Genomic DNA, 21,273 nt, shown 5'->3' with positions numbered 1-21,273 from the left:
CGCTGGGAAATTTCCTGAAAATGGTGCATGCTACCTATTTGCATTTGGCGATTGATGTTAATCGCCGGCGATTAACGCAAATCGCCCAAGTGAGAACAGACTCATAGGTAATGAGAGCACTAGCGCTTTAAAAAGCGCTAGCTTGAGCGTTTTGCCGAAATCGCCAGCAAAACGCTGTAGTGTGAATAGGCCCTAAAAGTGTTTTATGTTACTATTACCTGAGGTGATCTGTGCTTTTATCATGTATCTATTGAATGAAGTGAGGTCTCTCTCATAGCTAAATGAATTCCCTCTATAAAGGGCATTAGATAAGCTTTGTGTGAGCCATTACATGAGAGCTTTTACATTGTGAGCTTTCTGTAAGAGCTCTATGCGAACTATTACATTGGCACAGTTGCTTTTATGCTCTCTATATAGGTGGAAACAGCAGGAACGCTGAACTTCACATTCGCCCCACCCCCTTCGCCTCCCCAGAGGCTGCAGCATTGTACTATAAACAATTTGTCAATAAAGATAATTTGCTGCAAAAAAATGGCGGTCTGGATGAAAGCCCCGCCTTCAATCAGTAGGCAGGGGCGGGGCCAGGCGCGGGGCTGCGGATTCCTCAGACAGTAGACGGCGCGGCTGTGACGTCACTGTCTGCGGAACGGGGCGTCCATGTTTGATGAGGGCAGAGATGCTGATGTGTTTGGTGATTCAGGCGGCAGGGATTGACGCTTCTTGAATTCTGCGGGTAGACATCAGGAGCATTTCTTGGTACCAACTGGAGAGGGTGATTTGCCGCTGCGCAGCCGGCGCGACTCCAACTTTGCCCTCAGTAAAGATGGTGGGGATGAGTTGCGCATACACGCGGCAGGAAGCGGAGAGGGCGCGCGACTTGGTTCACGCGCTTCCCCGCGGGGACCGGAAGCGGAAGCGGCGCGAGAAAGCTGGGGGGCCCGGAGGCTGAGAGGAGCGAGGCGGTAACGTGTGAGGTAAGTGTGAGTTTGCCTTTGACGTCACCGCTCGTGCGATTCCGACGTCCGATCTCCAGGGTGTACGGATCTTCCGCCACGTTCCCGTCTTCTTTTCAGCCGCCGCCACCACCACTTACCGTCCGATCTCCCGCTGTGTATGTGCAAGGCCCACAAATCACCATCTCATCGTCTTCCTTCTGTGTAGCTGCTGCTACCCATCCAACTCTATCGGCCGACTCGCAATTATGCATGTAGATTTCGTCACACACTGCCAATTCCGTCCTTCACTCTCTTCACCATTCCACCTCACAGTACAATGTCCTCCTGTGAGGGCAGATCTCACGCTGTACAACTCCATCAACCAATCAGATTCTGGATATTTTCAAGTGTTTGCAAAGTTGCTATTTAATATCTAGTTACTTCCCTAGTCTCTTTTGTGCTACTACTACTCTTTATCATCATAGTCCCCTCAGTATCTGACTCATGAGCCGCCATACACTCTCCAATCCCATCATCACGGTCCCTCCATATCTGTCTCCAGAGCCGCCACACACCCTCCAATCCCATCATAATGGTCCCCTCTGTATCCAAAGTCTCCACACATTCTCTAATCCCATCATAATGGTCCCCGCCATATCTGACTCGTGAGCCGCCACACACCCTCCATTCTCATCATCACTGTCCCCTCCATATCTGTCTCCAGAGCCGCCACTACACTCTCCAATCCCATCATCATGGTCCTCTCCATATATGACTCCTGAGCCGCCACTCGCCCTCCAATCCCATCATCGTCCCTCCATATCTGTCTCCAGAGTCGCATCATTCCCTCCGATAGCTTCATCTACTTTACTTCCATATCTCCGCTGTTCAAAGTTGCGACATACTATCCTCATACCTCTCCAGTATCTCCTGTCTGCAACTGCCTCTACCCAACCTCTCACCTCCTATCCCTGTGTATGCTGATCTGTTGCTCATATTCTATTCCTCTTCTCCTTTCCTGCTGTGCTTCTAGACACCCTGCAGTCTTATCATCCAGTCTGCTCTGGTATATCCAGAACAGCTCTTCTCCATCTGATGTTGGTTGCATCCACATAGATCACATGATCCAGTCTTTCCACTTGATAAACAAATATTAGCATTATTATTATTATTACTAACACTGCACCGCTTGTGTGGGGGGCAAGTCCAGCAGGTGGATAACTGTCACCCAGACTTATCATACTTGTATAATTTCCTACCCTTGTTACTATCACTATGTTCCCTATATGCACCGTGGGTTGTCATGAAAAGTAATTTCGTTGTGTTACACAATGACAATAAAGTGCTTGAATTGAATTGAGATTCCTGCATCTTCTCAGACATCTTGCAGACATTTGTACAATCTGTTTTAAAGTGAGGGGGGCATCAACCACATGTTTACACGTTTTCGTTTACCAGGGAGGATGTCATAGAGCACAAGCAGCATGGGGGCATAGTGGTTAGCCCTCTTGCTTTGCAGCGCTCGGTCCCTGGTTCAAATCCCAGCCAGGGCACTATCTGCTATGGAATTGTATGTTCTTCATGTGTGCCTCTGGGCACTCCGGTTTCCTCCCACATCCCAAAAACATACAGATAAGTTAATTGGCTCCCCCCTAAATTGACCCTCTGCTACGATACATACACTACATTATACATACATAGACCTATGACTATGGTAGGGATTAGATTATGAGACCCTCTGAGGGACAGTTAAGTGACAAGACTACATAGTCTGTACAGCGTTGTGGAAAATGTGAGCGCCGTATCATAATACAGTGATTGTAGAGAGGTCCCTCGACTATGATTGGATTATGTGTGCCAGGATTGTAAGCTGATACAAATAGGGGAAACTTGTAGTGGTTAAAGACACCACTTTTGGTGGAGACCAGGGTTCAAATGCCAATTACCCTACAGCAAAGGAGTCCTTGGGCAAGACACCCTAACGCTCCATGGTGGCCCACTGACTGGAGAATTAGTGACTGCAGCTCTCAAGCGCTTTGAGAACAGTAGAAAAGTGTAGTATGGATACAGAGGCGCCAAAAGGATAAAGTATGTAAAAAGTTTAAAATATGAGGAGTCAGTGGTGGACTTACCTCCTCTAAGCAGGCACACAAATTGCCAATGTGTTTGTCAAATACAAGTTTATTACATACTCTGGGGGGAAATGCAACGCGTTTCGCAGGTTTGATCCGGCTTCATCAGGCAATAATTGGAGCAATAGCATATGTAGTCAGTAGAAGAGCCAGGCCCCTCTGGCCTCCAACAGTAGAAAAGTGATAAACTAATGTTAGCATTATTATTACTAACACTGCACCGCTTGTGTGGGGGAAGGGGGGGGGGCGCGGCAAGTCCAGTCCAGCAGGTGGATAACTGTCACCCAGACTTATCATTGGTGATTATTTCAGGACAAATATCAAGCACCATAGCAGACAGCCAAGTATTATCCAACTAAGCAGATTATTTTTTTTTTTTACAATGAAGTTTTTATTGAAAGAAAATATTATTTTACAAATACAGTAGAATTAACTCAGCAGATTATTGAAGATGAGGCTCCCAATTGTCAGGGGACTCTAATGTAATTACAGCATAGGAGGAGGATGAGGAGACAAACAGATGACAGCCGGGTGGTCACCAAAATTAACCAGGTGAAGCACCCGTCTAAAAGAGCCTGGAGAGAACACTGAATATGCAGCCTAACGCACACTTCAGAGACGACCGGGAGTGTATTTAAGAGCACGTCGGAACCAATACTGGCGTCTGCTCACCTGGTCATCAGATTAGTCTAAAACAAGTCTCATATACATGGCACAGGTATAGAGATGTGGTTGTGAATTCTCCAGGGCTGTGGAGTCGAGGAGTCGGAGCAATTTTTGGGTACCTGGAGTCGGTTGTTTCACTAAACTGGGGAGTTGGAGTCTGATTTTTGAACCAAATCCATAGCCTTTGTAAAACTTATGCTGGGGATACACGGTACGTTTCTGTACCGTGTATCGGCCAGCTGATAATATTCAGCGGGTCTACATGAAAAGGGCGCCGGTAAAAAAGGGCGACTGGTGGAGCCCATATATATACCAACTTCGGCTACAAAAAAGGCGCCTGGTGTAGCCCATATAAAGTTCGACTACAAAACAGACGCTTGGTGTAGCCCATATAAAAACTTCGGCTACAAAAAACCCAAGGCGCCTGGTGTAGCCCATATAAAAACTTCGGCTAGAAAAAAACTCCGGGATGTGTTAATTACTATTCCCCCTCCAGGCCGCCATGGATAGTGGGGGAATGAAATAATTCAGCTTACAGTGCTTGTAGCCTATATAAAAACTTCGGCTACAAAAAAAAGTCAATAATATGGGCTACAGAGGGGCACCTTACTGTAGCTGAAAAAAATATGGGCTACAAAGGGGAGCCCGCTTGTAGCCGAAAACCTTGTAGCCGAAAAAATATGGGCTACAAAGGGGAGCCCACTTGTAGCCTATATCAAAACTCGGGCGCCCTTTTCTACACCTTGTAGCCCATATTTCCAGAGATAACATTGATGTCTATGGCGGCGCCCTTTTCATACAGGCAGCTCGGGCGCCCTTTTCAACCGATCCCTATTCAGCTGGCCCGATCATGCCGCTCGACCCGCGCCCGCTCGATTCCCGCCGGTGGACAATGGCAGGGAATCGAGCAGTGATAAGGAAGCGGGGACGAGCGGCAATCGATCCGCGCGGACGAGCGGGGATGCGCTGGCATTGAGCCGCTGGCTCGATCCGGCGCAATAAACGAGCCGTGTATGCACGGCATAAGACTGAGGAGTTGGAGCAATTTTGGGTACTTGGAGTCGGAATTGGTGATTTCATAAACTGAGGAGTTGGATCACTTTTGTACCGACTTCACAGCCCTGGTCCCAAGCGATCATTTCCAATCGTTCCTACAAATTATCGTTGGTAAACGATTGTTCGGAAAATTGTATTGTTAGTGGCCTAATTATCCAATATTTTTTGTCAGATTTTATATATGAGACTGCCTAAAGTATCCATACAATATATTTACTCAGTATATTCTTTTACTTCATAGAGTTGGAAAGATTGGACAAAAACAAAAATTGGATCATTAGTGGGCACCATAATGTGTAGAGTGACATTGAATGGTCATAATTTATAGCAGTGTTCCCCAGCCCTGTCCTCAAGGCCCATCATCAGTACATGTTTTATAGGAAACCTCAGTCATTCTCCGGTGGGGTAATTAGTGTCTCAACAGAACTGAGGATTTCCACACACATGCGCTGCTGGTGGGCCCCGAGGAAATGATTGGGAAAAGCCCATGATAGTCCTTTCACAGGAGGGAGGTCACAATCGCTTTGCCTGCAGCTTTTTCGGAAAATAATTTGATTGAGGAAATGCAGGGGCCAAAAATCGCATTCTGTGTAATTGCTCCGGAAATCACTGCTATTTTTAGTACCAGGATCGCTCTCAAAATAGATTTTATGCTGAAATTGATCAGGAATCGGCCTTGTGACACCAAATCTGACCGCCTCGCCAACCTGATGCTTTTCACCCCAATATTTAACGTTTTACATTAGGGGGGATAGTACCGGGGGTTTCATAGCATTCGTTGTTCGCCTTAATATCGCTCGCCATTATCGCCGCGCATCCAATCAAGCAAGTCGGCCCTACATCTTGTAGCATGTCCGACTGAATAATGCGACCAATTCCAGCCTGATATTTGTCGCATAGTCAGTCGGGCATGCACTTGGCTGCACCGATTTTTCTTCAGATAATAATAATCGAATCGATTGGTCGAGCGGCCAAGTCATCTGATGTATGGCCGGCCACTTTAAGGGAACCTGAAGTGAGAGAGATATGGAGGCTGCCATATTTATTTATTTTTAAACCATACATTATAATCTCATTATAGTAAACTCTGATATATTAAACCTCTGGATATAGTAAACTCAGTTCTCAGGTCCCAACAAATGTGTGTGTACAACTACAAATTTATATTAAAATATACAATGAATGACCAATTCTGATATAGTAAACTTCTGATATAGTAAACTACTTTTCCTAGTCCCTTGGAGTTTACTATAAAGTGATACTACTGTACCTGTTACCTGGTTGTTCTGCTGATCCGCTCCCCCAACACTTTAACCACTTCAGGACCATAGACTTACAAACTTTAACCATTTCGGGACCGTAGGCTTACACCCTCCTAGTGAGCAGGCTATTTTTTTACAATTCAAGCCACTGCAGCTTGAAGGGCTCGCTGCAGGGCCGTACAACTCAACAGACAAGTGATTTTCCCTCTTCCCCTTTTCTGCCCACCAACAGAGCTTTCTGTTGGTGGCCTCTGATCGCTCCTGCCTTGTTTATTTATTTGTTTTTGTTTTGAATAAATATGCCCATTTTTTTCGGTAGTTTTTGTAGGGACCACGAGCACCTAAAATAGAAGTAGAGAGAGACCAGGAGCCCGATGGTTCAGTATCGTTAGGTATAGGGGGACAAAAGTATATATGATTATATACTCACAAAGGTGGGTTGCAGTTCCTGCAACCACTGTATAAGCCTGCACTGAATTCACTGTCTCCGTTCGGTGCTCCAGGACCTGCCTGGTACTGGACAGTCGCTCTCCTGTAGTTCAATACACTTTCCTGAAAACTGTAAAGCTATTACCTCCAAAGGAGGTGTGATTGATAGATGGGTGGGGTGGAGGCGCCCAAAATATATGATTGTTAAAACTGTAAAACAATGTTTAAATAAGAGGTAATCTCTTACCTCTCTATAGAGGTGCCTACACTCTACACTTTATGCTACTAAGGCATTTTTTGTATTGACCTGAGGAAGCTGGCCATGACCCGCGAAACACGTTGTCAATTTTTTTCAACCCGCCGGCGGGCCGATGCTCTGGCGAAGGCACTTGTGGCCACGCGTCCACGTCATCTGGCGTGTACTGCGCCTGTGCAGCAGTGCTGCGCAGGTGCAGTATGCGTCTGGTGACTTGAATGCACGGGCAAAATCGCCCACGCATCCAAGTCACCAGGCATGTACTGCGCAGTACTGCTGCACAGGCGCAGTACACGCCAGATGCCGTGGACCCATGGGCACAAGTGCCTGCGCCAGAGCATCTACCCGCCGGTGGGTCGCAATCTTTACAGGCGGCCAGCTGGAGGACTGAGGAGGACCGGAGCTGCAAGGGATTGAAATGGCTTTTAGGAGCTGGAGGAAGCCCCAGGTGAGTAACACATAGATTACAGTAGTCGCCTCTGAAGTCCTTTAAAAGGAAATAAGTATGGCAGCTTTCATATCCCTTTCACTTCAGGTTCCGTTTAATGCAGCATGATGCATCTGGAGACCATTTATTGGGAAAGAAGATTGCACTCCAACATGTCCTAATGGGTTTAAATTGATTGGCACATTGTCTATTTGCATATTTTTGCATAACATTTACATAATCCTGCATGAACTCAGAAATATTTACATTTCATTAATCATGCCTACACAGATCTGTCTGGAGAATCCAGAGAAGTGATGATGATCTGATTTTCACTTGAGCATGTTAGTGATCTGAGGAAGTGTCAATGTCACAAAAATTCCACTTTAAAAATGAAGATACTGAGGTCATTTCCTGGAACGGAAACCCGTGTGGCCCAGGAACTTTGTTAGACTGTTGTGATAAATTAATGATAAAATGATAAAATAAAGAATGGCCTCACATCCCTTCCAGATGGACCAACTGCTTGGACATTGTGGATGTGTTTACACGCACCTACAGGATTGTTAGGAACACCTGTTCGATTTCTCATTAATGCAACTATCTAATCAACCAATCACATGGCCGTTGCTTCAATGCATTTAGGGGTGTGGTCCTGGTCAAGACAATCTCCTGAACTCCAAACTGTATGTCAGAATGGTAAGAAAGGTGATTTAAGCAATTTTGAGCGTGGCATGGTTGTTGGTGCTAGACGGGCAGGTCTCAGTATTTCACAATTTGTTCAGTTACTGGGATTTTCACGCACATTTATAGGGTTTACAAAGAATGGTGTGAAAAGGGAAAAACATCCAGTATGCGGCAGTCCTGTGTGCGAAAATGCCTTGTTGATGCTAGAGGTCAGAGGAGAATGGGCCGACTGATTCAAGCTGATAGAAGAGCAACGTTGACTGAAATAACCACTCGTTACAACTGAGATATGCAGCAAAGCATTTGTGAAGCCACAACACACAACCTTGAGGCAGACAGGCTACAACAGCAGAAGACCCCACCGGGTACCTTTCATCTCCACTACAAATAGGAAAAAGAGGCTACAATTTGCACGAGCTCACCAAAATTGGACAGTTGAAGACTAGAAAAATGTTGCCTGGTCTGATGAGTCTCGATAGTCAGAAGTTGGCGTAAACAGAATGAGAACATGGATCCATCATACCTTGTTACCACTGTGCAGGCTTGTGGTGGTGGTGTAATGGTGTGGGGGATGTTTTCTTGGCACACTTTAGGCCCCTTAGTGCCAATTGAGAATCGTTTAAATGCCACGGGCTACCTGAGCAATGTTTCTGACCATGTCCATCCCTTCATGACCACCATGTACCCATCCTCTGATGGTTACTTCCAGCGGGATAATGCACCATGTCACAAAGCTTGAATCATTTCAAATGGGTTTCTTGAACATGACAATGGAGTTCACTGTACTATTATGGCCCCCACAGTCACCAGATCTCAACCCAATAGAGCATCTTTGGGATGTGATGGAACGGGGGCTTCATGCCCTGGATGTGCATCCCACAAATCTCCATCAACTGCAAGATGCTATCCTATCAATATGGGCCAACATTTCTAAAGAATGCTTTCAGCACCTTGCTGAATCAATGCCACGTAGAATTAAGGCAGTCCTGAAGGCGAAAGGGGGTCAAACACCGTATTAGTATTGTGTTCCTAATAATCCTTTAGTGTGTATAGCCAGAGCTCCACCCACAGCTTATTTACATTTTTTGGTGGGGTGGAAAAGACAGACAACCACTTTTGTTTAGTTTTTTTTCCCCCAGCAGTAATTGTCAGTATTCGGTGAATATTTTCCCAGTTTTGTCATTTCTTGTCCAATGAAGTAGTAAGTAAATCTTAAGGGGTCCATACACTGGTCAATTTCAGCCATTGATCGATAGAATCGATCGATCAGAAATCGATTCTATCAAATTCCCCATTATATCGATTTGCGGCCGATTTCGATTTGATCTATCTGACAAAATGGAACATCTAGGTCAATCTGCTGCTGGCAGCAGATAGATGGCCTATAATGTTGCATTTGAGCTAATGCTGGGTACACACAATGGCTATCATTCATAAAAGTGTTGTCGGTAGCAAAAATCATTCATAAAAATGTTTCTATTTGCAATAGGAGTGAGGAGATATCCCACTGTAGGCTAGCATTAGGCTGTCGGTAGGCATGCGGAAACAGGAGAAGCTGGCAGAGTGCCTCCGTGCGGTAAAAACAGGGAACACCAAGAGCCCCAATAGTGTAATTCGTACTGGACAAGGTGGCAATAAGTTTGTATTGCTAGATACTCACAAGTCAGGGTCACCAGCAGGCAACCACTGTAAAGGCAGGTGGGGAGATTGTCCTGACCCCACTCAGGATTAAGAAGTCGCTCTCTGTAGACAGGAAGAAAGGGTAGCAACCCTCCACCAAGGGTGGACTCAAAATTTTATACAATGAACAGAGGCGCCAAAAGTATAAGATTAGATTAAATGAGCTTAAAAACCAACTTAAATGGCAAAATTGAAGGAGGAAGTGGTGGTCTTACCTCCCTCAAGCAGACACGACAACGACTGCGATTCAGACAGTGAAACACATTTATTAGGAACTCCAAACAGAAATGCAACGGGTTTCGCAGGTTCAACCCCGCTTCATCAGGCAATATAGGGAGGAGTATCAAACTGAAAATGCCAGAGACCAAAGTATGAATACACTCGTACAATCATAAATGTGTTATTATATAATATTCAAAAATAGTGATTTCAATATAATAAACTGAGTTCAAATGCAAAACTATGGATTAAATATATAAGGTAAGCCCATGATTTAATTAATTTCAGAATAAATGTATCTTGGAAAAACACATACATATCCCAACATGGTAATGCATATGGTTCCCTCAATTAACTCAATAAATTGAGTTCAAATGCAAAACTATGGATTTTGTATATTCAATATGTCAATAATACAACAAATCTCAGAATAAATGTATCTCGGAACAACCCATAGCCAAACATGGCAATGCAGAGAAATTGCAGCAAATGAGTGATTGTTTTAACTGATCTAATGCAACATCCATGTGCAGCATATGGATTGAAGTAGTAGGTGTTTAATAGTAAATAATAGTGTATTCTATATCAGGTATTTGTCCTGGATAAGGAGTGACTAAACTAAAAGTAATAAAGGTTTTGCTGGTATCACTCTAAGGATGTGTAAAGCATAATTATACAAACTAGGAGTCAAGATTCCAAAAGATGTAGACTTACCAATCTGCACAAGGATTCAAATTAAGCGCCTCTGTAATGAAAGAGCAAGCCATAGCAGCTTAAATAGGTGTTGGGTGAGTATGGGCCAATCAGGGGCTGCAATGTGGACAGTGTGGACAGGCCAGTGATGTAACCAGTGATGTAATGCTGCTGGGCGGGGAAGGAAGAGGGGAGAAAAAAAAAAAAAAAGGGAATTGTTTGAAAAATTCTTAACTGAGGAATGGTAACCTCAGTGGTAAGCATGACCAGATCTGGTAATATAGTACTAAGGTCGGGGCATCATTGCCTAACGTAGATATAGACACAACAACAACAACATTTGCATAGATCATCCAATAAATATCCAATGAAATTATATATAAGATAAAAACTATAAAAAGATATAAAATTAATTTATACATATATAAGAATGAATAGTTACCTAAATTAGAAAAGAATACCTAAAAAGAGGAAAAATGGGAGAAGGGGGGGGGGGGGAACAAGAAGGAGGAGGAGAGAGGGGGGAGGGTTTGGGAAATAAGGGAGTTGTTGACTGTCAACAGCTGTTTGGACTGACAATTTAGTATAAAGCCAATTATATGAACAAATTATGTACAGTGCATATCATATAAAAATTATAAAAATGTAAATATAAAATATAGAAAGAATTAAGAGAGAGGACTAGTTAAAAAGTCTTAACGGAATGTGGATAGTAATAATTCAATAGATTTTTTCTAAAACTTCGTTGAGACCCTCCAGAACTAGCGTCCTGAGGGTTTGGATCCAGTACATCTCCAATTTTTTCAGTTTGTCATAGGCCGCTGGTTCTGTTGCATTAATTTCATCTATTAGGGTGATGGTGAAGGTGCTGGGGTCCCCGTGGTGAATCTGGTGGAAGTGACGTGAAACACTGTGCAGGGGGAATTTGTTAAGAATATTTCTTTTGTGTTGGCCTATTCTGCTACGTGCCTCCTGTGTGGTTCTGCCTACGTACTGGAGACGTGCGGTGTTCTCTCTGCTGCTGCTTGGGAGGTCTGTCCCATTCACTTGCATGTACTCCGCATGCTTATCACTACATCGAGGGGAGCGGTAATCCCCGTCCGCATACCGTTTGCGTTAATTTTTATGAATTGACATTTTGTTACATTTCCGCATAGAATCACCGCACAATGCGGTAATTTATCGCTCTGCTCGGGAAAGTCAGCTTCGCATGCGGAAACAGCCTTTATGAATACACATTTTGCTCGGTAAAGTCAGCTGTTTTTAGCATTTCCGCATGCGGGAACGCTTTATGAATGATAGCCAGTTTGTTTGTTTTTCGGGACGATTTTCCGTCCGATCGATTACTGATTCGATTCTGTTATCCTTATCTATTTCCATTCACTTCTATGAGAAATGGTTCAGAAAAACGATCGAAAATAAGATCGGACATGTCGGAAATTTTCTATCGAACCATCTATCCAACACAAAATTGTATGGTGTGTACCTAGCACAATGGTCCAATAATGCATTTAGATCGATTTCTAATAGATTTAATTCTGAAATCTATTGGAAATCTGTTCCTAGTGTGTTGCACACATCAGATAGATTCCTATCAGATTGGTTTGACAGGCATCTGACAGAAATCTCTCTGATGGTCGATTCTGCTGCAAATTTATAAGCGTATGGCAATCTTTATTCTTTCATTTAATCAACAGCACTATCGCCATACATTGTAACATTATCTCTGTGCATCAACCTGTCACTCTACGGCCATGTATTGATGTTCCACTACCAATATTGGAATGGGGATATGTGCGAATACACACAACTGTTTTTGGACTTTCTGGTCCTGATCGGTGCATGCCATGGATTGATACGGCTTTATGGGATAGGACTTTTCAGTCTCTTAGTGGTTCTGGGTCACCATGAGCTATCTGGGTATTCTGTAGTACTGGAAGGGGGGAAGCCAATTAACTTATTTGTATGTTTTTAGTATGTGGGAGGAACCCGAAGTGCCCGGAGTAAACCCACACAGACGTAGAACATACAAACTCCGTGCAGATAGTAATGGTCTCATGACTAAAGATGGTCACTGAACTGCTCTTTCCTCTGAACAAGTGTCTCCATGCTTCTGTGCAGACCCAGGCAGTCAGCATGCCTACACAGGGCACCCGCACTCATTCACCCACAAGAGTGCAGTTGTGAAAAAGAGGCTCCCGGCTCACTCCAGTGGGCTTCAAGGAGGTTTCAAAGAGCTTGGAGACGAGACTGCAGCTGGAATTTGGGTGCTACCATAGGCCATAATGTGAATTACGGCTATATTGGTGCTCACTGACTGATTAGGGTTCCGGCAGTAGCCGTAGCCTAGATGACGCGGCTGCATATATTATCAGGGAGTCCATGGGGAATAGCTAGGATAAGCTGTATTTTGTTTTGTTTTTTTGCACCCAAATTTAGCCGCGCCGTTTTTCAGTGTGCGCTTCAGAGGATCCAGATGCTTCTCTCTATTGAGGTAAATAACCAAACACAAAGATTTTCCTCTGCGTTCAATAAAATAAAATGTGCCTACCATTGTGGTTTCATTTAGGCTACTTTCCCACCAGGACGTTGCGTTTAGGGGACGTTATGGTCGCATAAAGTGCCCCTAACGCAACGCCTGGTGGTGCTGGATGTGGACGTCAGACTGAGCCACGTTGTGCAGCTCACTCTGGCGTCTGTGATGCTGTGATGCGTACTCTTGGACGCATGCGGCATCACGTGGTGCCGCCAGCCAATCGCTGCACAGAGCGGCCGCTCCAGGAAGTAAACACTGCACGTCACAAAGTGCAGTGAATATTAATAAGCCATGTGCCTGGCCGCTCTCCCCACCGCCCCAACATTACTGAGCACGTGCAAGCAGTCTAACGCGGCTTAGCCGCCTATAAAGTACTGCATGCAGTGCGTTGTCTTATAAACGTCAGTGTGAAGCAAGCACCCAGGGAGAGGAAATAATAGATGTGCTTAAAGGGAAGGTTCAGGGAGGGTGGAGGAAAAATAAAAATCAATTTCCACTTACCTGGGGCTTCCTCCAGCCCGTGGCAGGCAGGAGGTGCCCTCGCCGCCGCTCCGCAGGCTCCCGGTGGCCGACCCGACCAGGCCGGCTGCCAGGTCGGGCTCTTCTGCGCTCCAAGTCCTGGTACTTCTGCGTCCCACGCCGGCGCTCTGACGTCATCGGACGTCCGCCGGGCTGTACTGCGCATGCGCAGTACAGCCCGGCGGACTACCGATGACGTCAGCGCGCCCGCGTGGGACGCAGAAGTACCAGGACTTGGAGCGCAGAAGAGCCCGACCTGGCAGCCGGCCTGGCCAGGTCGGGTCGGCCACCGGAGACCACCGGGAGCCTGCGGAGCGGCGGCGAGGGCACCTCCTGCCTGCCACGGGCTGGAGGAAGCCCCAGGTAAGTGGAAATTGATTTTTCTTTTTCCTCCACCCTCCCTGAACCTTTCCTTTAAGCTTGCAGCGTCTCCGCACTCCAGACGCTTCAGCAGCTCCTCCACAGTCAAGCCAGCACCATCCGTAATGTATTAGCTCTTTTATTAGTTAAAATAGCATGACAGCCATCTTTACAGCAACAGCAGCGCTGTTTCGATCCTCAGATCTTTATCAAGCTGTTTAAAGCATTGTCACACCAAACAGACAAAAACTTGCCCTTAAATACCCCTCTGAAAACTCCTCCACCAATCAGAGTCAGGCATCAACAGCCTATCAGAGCGCAGAGGCAGCAAGACGGACCACAAAGAAAACCGCAGTCTCTAACATTCAAATTTACCTATCCCATAATAATGCCCGCAGAGTACTCAACCGTCCGCGTCATACCAGCGGACGCAAAGGGAAACCACTCATAACTTATGTAAATGCTATGCGCAGTTGCGCATACACTCTCACCTGGCCACCCCGCCATCGTATTGGCATGTAAGTCCCATAGCGGCCACTTCCTCAATAGGCAGCGTCTACATGACGTATAGTCATGTGACCCTTGTTGTCAGGGGGCTATTTATCCTAGTGGGTATAGGAGGTAACTTCCGCATTGTATGCGGAGTTGTACCCGCTAGGTTGCTATGAACGGTGCGTTGTATACGCCCCCTGGCAACATAGGTCACGTGACTATGTGTCACGGTGACACTGTTTGAGGCAGCATCGGGTGTTAGGTAGTGAGCGTTGTAAACGCCCCCTGACAACGAGGGTCACATGACTATACGTCATGTAGACGCTGCCTATTGAGGAAGTGGCCGCTATGGGACTTACATGCCAATACGATGGCGGGGTGGCCAGGTGAGAGTGTATGCGCAACTGCGCATAGCATTTACATAAGTTATGAGTGGTTTCCCTTTGCGTCCGCTGGTATGACGCGGACGGTTGAGTACTCTGCGGGCATTATTATGGGATAGGTAAATTTGAATGTTAGAGACTGCGGTTTTCTTTGTGGTCCGTCTTGCTGCCTCTGCGCTCTGATAGGCTGTTGATGCCTGACTCTGATTGGTGGAGGAGTTTTCAGAGGGGTATTTAAGGGCAAGTTTTTGTCTGTTTGGTGTGACAATGCTTTAAACAGCTTGATAAAGATCTGAGGATCGAAACAGCGCTGCTGTTGCTGTAAAGATGGCTGTCATGCTATTTTAACTAATAAAAGAGCTAATACATTACGGATGGTGCAGTGCGTTGTCTTGACGTCTTGCGTTACAATGTAACGCAACGTGGGCACTGTGAACAGAACATTGATTTTTCATTACTGTACAGTGGGCTGCGTTACAGGCTGCTCTAACGTGCGCCTGTAACGTCCCACTGTGAAAGCACGTTTACTCCAGATTTCTCATGTGTGCAGCTCAGTGGTCCACCACCCCATTAGCTCCACAAAGTAACACATTTTTGAGGTGGATTAATAGATCACTTCAGCGAAAAGTAAGCAGTTAAATCTGACAGAACTTACAGGTTTTGGTGTAAAGGCTTGTTTACACTTAAGGCGTTTTTTTTTTTTTTGTTTTTTTTTTGTTTTTTTTGCGCCACCACTTGAGGACCGCAGTGTTAAACACCCCTAAAGACCAGGCTCATTATTGCTAAATTGGCCACTGCAGCTTTAAGGCCAAGCTGCAGGGCCGCACAACACAGCACACGAAAGTGACCCCCCCCCACCTTTTCCCCCCACCAACAGAGCTCTCTGTTGGTGGGGTCTGATCGCTCCACAGTTTATTTTTTTTATAAATATTTTTAAAAAAATTAATGTTGCTATTTTTTTTTTATTTACCCGCCCCTGCTCCCTCCCCCGCCAGCTAATCAGGGTGATCAGCTGTCATAGGCTTCAGCCTATGACAGCCGATCACTCCCCAGCCTCAGGAGGGGACAGCCGTGTCACACGGCTGTCCCCAGTACAGCGCTGCTGCTCGCATCGCTGTACATGTAAATAGACGGCACAGTCTCCCCTTTCCCAGGCTCTTGTGGACCAGAGCAATTTTCACCTGTCAGCTCTCCTACATTTCTTTCGACAATAACTTAATTACTACTAATCACAGCGTAATGATCTATATCTTGGTTTTCTCCCTACCAATTAGGCCAGGGGTCCCCAAATTTTTTGGGTCGAGGACTGGGTCAACGTACTTCAGAATGCTGGGGGGCCGCAAGTATACATAAAATGATGTAGAAGTCTTTGCGGGCCAGACAGTGAAGCATACCCAGGTGACAGCCTGCAGTGGACAGCAGTGTCACCTGATGTGGAATGTGATTGGAAACCAGCAAATTACTACTTTCTGGCCTTTATGTGGATGGGTGGTGCCAGCACTGCTATTCTATATGTGGACCACCAATATTTTAAAGATGTAGCTGACCACATCTATAAGTAATACAATTTGTGGGGGAGGGGCCGGTAAAAAAGCCTCAGGGGACCACATTCGGCCCGTGGGCCTTAGTTTGAGGACCACTGAATTAGGCTTTCTTTGGGAGTTACAGTATGCCAAGAATTATTTTATCCTAAATACATTTTAACATGAATAATACGGAAAACATTCTACTGTGGATAAAAGCCACACATTTTATTTCCCCATTTGCGGTCCCATTCATTAACTCCCCCTCTAAGCGGCGGTAACGGCAGTGCGCGGGCGAACGGGAGCAAACATCGCCTGCATGCCGCTGGACTTGACTTGAACTCAAGAACAGGACAGAAGGAAAACCTAGAGAAATGCACCCTGTATGTCTTTAGAGAGTTTAGCCTGTCTAATTCCCCCTCATCTGTGACTAATCACAAGTTGTAGTTTGATCTCTCACCTATCAGCTGGCTGCCTCTGCAGAGCAGCTAATTTGTAAACACAGGATGTTAACCCTATGTCTACTTCCATGAAAGCAGGAAGCAGACACACTGCAGATGGGACACACAGCGCTGCGTAATGTTGGCGCTTTATAAATAAAATTACCAGGGCGATGGTTTTGGTACAACAATCATCCGACTCCCGGCTCCAACTCCTCAGTTTATGGAACCACTGACTCCAACTCCAAGTACCCAAAATTGCTCCGACTCCAACTCCACAGCCCTGCTTTAAGCTGGTATGGGAGTTCCTGCTCCTACATTTCTTGTATCCTCCACAGTGTCCTATGCACTTCACTGTATGTGCAACTACTGTATTGGCTTTCTATTCCAAGGTTTGAACTTTACCTCTATAACCCTAAACGGCTGTACACAGACCTCACTAAACCATGTCCTCAAATGTTCCAGCAAGTTGTTTTCCTTCTGGTGCTTTCATCAGTAAACCGTTACTTGCTCCTGTGTGAGTGATTCATGCAGCAACACTTTGAATGATACACGTTGAAGTTTGCTCTTGCTTTTTGTTCTGTGTCCCAGCATTCATGGGTGGTGGTTTATACGCCGTTGTAATAGACCTGCATTGGGATACTACCTAATTGCTGAGTAAATGTACACTTTCATGCGCTGCTTGTTTTCTGCCAGCATTCTGGGAAGTGGTCATTGAAAGGGGCTTTTCCTCCATGCACAAACCTCTTCTGCCCATTTGGCAGCTATTAGACGCTTTGAACTTTTGGTAACTGCTGTATGAATGCATTGACCAACTTCCATAAAACTACAAAGCTGTGGTGAATATGTGACGGAGGCGCCTGGAGCGTTTGTTGTGAATGGGCCCATAGAGAGGCAGGAAGTGCAGGAACATGCTGGTGGATCCACATGCGCAGTGTGTAATAAACAGGGCTGTGGAGTTTGTACAACAATCATCCTACTCCAACTCCTCAGTTTATGAAACCTCCGACTCCAGATAACCAAAATGGCTCCAACTCCTCCACTCTGACTCCTTAGTCTAATACTTACTAGGGTGACGGATTTGGTACAAAAATCATCCGACTCAGATTCCTCAGTTTATAAAACCTCTGACTCCAGGTACCCAAAATTGCTCCAACTCCGACTTCACAGCCCTAGTAATAAATGTCCTGACCGTGCCAGCTTCTGTGTGCTCCAGATGGTAATGAAAGGGAGATCATGGAGGCATTTCCAGTGGGTTTGCTGTTATGTCCGCTTCAGAATTTCCAGCAAGTTATGAGTATAAAGTCGCTGAACCAGAACAAGTCAGGTGATCTCACTCCACTGGCTTCATGCTTGTTCCAGGTGTGACTCAGTTCTTTATTCATCATACCTGCACTTCAGTATCATCCTTTTCTAGGTCATTTTACTTAAAGCGGACCTGATCTCAGAACTTCCTCTCTGCGCTAAAAGATAATCACCAGCATAATAGCCTTTAATGAAAAACATTTCTTTCTTACTGCTCACAGAACTCCTGCAATAAATCTGCCGTGTCTACTTCCTGCTTTCATGGAAGCAGACAAAGGATTAACATCTTGTGTTTACAAATTAGCTGAAGCTGTCGAGATTCCTGTGTAGGTACAGCTGAGACATCAAATTACAATTGTGATTACTTGCAGCTGAGGGGGAATTAGACAGGCTCTTCTCTTTAAACACAAACAGGGTGAATTCGTCTGTTTCCTTGTGTGCAGTTCATGAGTTTAGGTCCACTATGAAGGAAACTTTTCACAATTTGTTTTTAAACTTCTCAAATGGAGGTAAATTGTGTGGGCTTTTGAGGGTGCAGCAGTCATTTACTTACCCCAGGGGGCTGCTCAGTAACCCCTCATCTATATGGTGGTCTCCATTTTCTATGTCCTTGTGCAGTAGAACCACAGGATGAAGTTCCCGTGGTGATGTCATGTGGCCCTGGCTGCCGCATTGCATGCTGGAATATGTAATTCCCATTGATGGGATTTCATCACCTGGCCACATCAATGAACTACCTCTCCCGGAATGAGTTGTGTATCCCTGGCATGTATTGTGGCGGCCAGTGGCACAGGACATCACCGCGGAAACTTTAACCAGTTCAGCCAGTAGATGTTTTCACCTTCAGGACAGAAGCGATTTACCCCTGTCAGCGCTCCTCCCATTCATTCGCCAATAACTTTATCACTACTCATCACACGTAAATGATCTATATCTTGTTTTTGTTCGCAACAAGCTGAAGGGGCCCATACACTTAACGATTTCCCCACCGATATACAGCAGATTTGAGCCCTGTGATCGAATCTGCTGTGAAATCGTTATGCAAACGCTGACCGAACGTTCGATATCCGTCCGAAATCGATCCTTCCTGTCGATCCGTTTGTGCGGAAAATTTCGCTTGATCGCCGGCGGGTCGGGAGTGCGTCGATAACAGCTTTCGAATGTCCGACGCTAGCGGCAATACATTACCTGATCCGGGCGGCGCGTATCCCCGCTGCCCCTTCTCAGCTGCGCTCCGGCAGGCTTCACTTCTTTCTGTCCTGACAGGAAGTTTAAACAGTAGAGCGCCCTCTACTGTTTGAACTTCCCCGGACAGGAAGTACAGTGAAGCTGCAGCCCTGGAGCGGAAAAGACAGCGGAGACAGGGGGACTCGCGCCGGCTGGATCAGGTAATGTATGCGGGGGGGGGGGGGGGTGTCAGTGGCAGCTCCGGAGATGGTGAATTGATTTCATGCTGAAATCGATTCACAATCTGTAGTAAAGGCAGCCATACGATCCCTCTCTGATCAGAGAGGGATCTATCTGTTGGTCGATCTGATGGCAAATCGACCAGTGTATGGCCACCTTAAGCTTTTTGTGAGCGATACTAGTTTTCAGTAATTACTTTAATTTCTATGCACTTTTTTTTAAAGCAAATACACAAAAAAAAAAGAAAAGAATACATTATTTCTTCAATTCCACCACCTATAATTTTAAAATAAGCTATAAATAAAACCCACCCATTTTATTTTCCCATTAGTCCCGGCTATCACAGCATTTAAATTATCAGGGCTGTGGAGTCGGTACAAAAATCTTCCAACTCCTCAGTTTATGAAACCCAAAATCGCTCCGACTCCAACTCCACAGCCCTGTAAATGATGTTCATAGTACAATGTATGGCAACAATATATTATTTGGAAATAAAGGTGTAGTTTTTCAGTTTTGTTTTTTTTTTGTGTCCCATCAATTGTAAGCCGTTATCTATTAAAATTGATATAATTAAATCACTTCCAAAGCCCCCTACCCGCCCCCCCCCCCCCCCCTTCCCCAGTTATCAAGCAAACAATTTGAAATAAAAAACAAACAAAAAAAATCCATAAATACCGGTAGTTGCCTTAGGGAATTTTTTTAATACGTTTATCACTGTTTTTTTTTTTTTTTTTTTTTTTTTTATAAAAAATCTGTGCAGGGTAATTTCACTTTTCATCAAAACAGTGTTTTAGGTGTTTTACAGTGTTTGAACGTTAATGAAGTAAAAAAAAAAAGTAACATTCTTATGAATGGACATGGCCTCTGATCGGGGTCATGTCCACTCCGCACAGGCATTGCGATTGGTTCAGAGAAGCTTTCTTTCTCTTCCCCAATCGCCGAAACGGAAAACCGCCGGGGTGCACGGGCTGCGGCCCGAGCATCCTGGTGGTACCGCTCTTTGCAAACTGGACGAGAGTTCTCGTCCAGTTTGTCTTTAGCTGCACTTATCTGGACAAAAATACTCACCCAGATAGGCTTATGTGGTTAAGCTACAGCACAGGGACACGGAAGATGGAGGCTACAGAGCAGCCCACCCATAGGTAAATTAATGCACGTTACCCACGAACCCTTAGGGGAGGTTCGTTTAAGAAGCTTCTTGCACTTAAGAGCACCCAGGTGCTCAGTATATTTTAAGGTGGTGGTGAAGCTGCATGCTATGCTCCGATTTCACTGCCAATCCAGACCTGCCCCTACATCATGTGACTGCTGCTTGGCCTCTGGATTGCTGCAGAAGCTGGAATATGATGTGGGGGGTGTGGTTGGATTTCCCAGCTGAGGTTCATGAAAACCTTGTTTTGGGTTATAATAATTCCTTTTTTTGTATAGCTCTTTTTTCCTGTCAGACTCAAAGCGCTTGCGAGGCAGCCACTAGAGCGCACACAGTAGGCAGTAGCAGTGTTAGGGAGTCTTGCCCAAAGAACTCCTTACTGAATAGGTGCTGGATAACTGAATAAGAAGAGCCGAGATTTGAACCCAGGTCTCCTACATTAGAGGCAGAGCCCTTAAAGGATACCCGAAGTGACATGTGACATGAGATAGACGTGTATGTACAGTGCCTAGCACAAAAATAACTATGCTGTTTCTTCTTTTTGTCTGAAAGAGTTAAATATCAGGTGTGTAAGTGGCTGACTCAGTCCTGACTCAGACAGGAAGTGACTACAGTGTCACCCTCACTGATAAGAAATTCCCCTTTTTATCTCTTTCTTGCTCTCAGAAGCCATTTTCTGCTAGGAAAGTGTTTTATAGTTGGAATTTCTTATCAGT

The 21,273-nt window shown here is 45.3% G+C and overlaps 1 protein-coding gene across 6 annotated transcripts in view; it reads left to right on the top strand.

The window, feature by feature from the left end:
- The first annotated feature begins 868 nt into the window (after positions 1-868).
- The window catches only part of ZNF384 (zinc finger protein 384), a 77,361-nt gene continuing 56,956 nt past the window's right edge, over positions 869-21,273 (top strand). For all 6 annotated transcript variants that reach the window (XM_068258267.1, XM_068258266.1, XM_068258269.1 and 3 more), the window contains exon 1: positions 869-974. The gene's annotated coding sequence lies outside the window, so the exon portion shown is untranslated. The remainder of the gene's footprint in view (positions 975-21,273) is intronic.

The sequence above is a fragment of the Hyperolius riggenbachi genome, chromosome 10 (genome assembly GCF_040937935.1).
Source record: "Hyperolius riggenbachi isolate aHypRig1 chromosome 10, aHypRig1.pri, whole genome shotgun sequence".
NCBI lineage: Eukaryota > Metazoa > Chordata > Amphibia > Anura > Hyperoliidae > Hyperolius > Hyperolius riggenbachi.
Note: the sequence above shows the minus strand (reverse complement) of the source record. Positions and strands in the feature narration are given on the sequence as shown.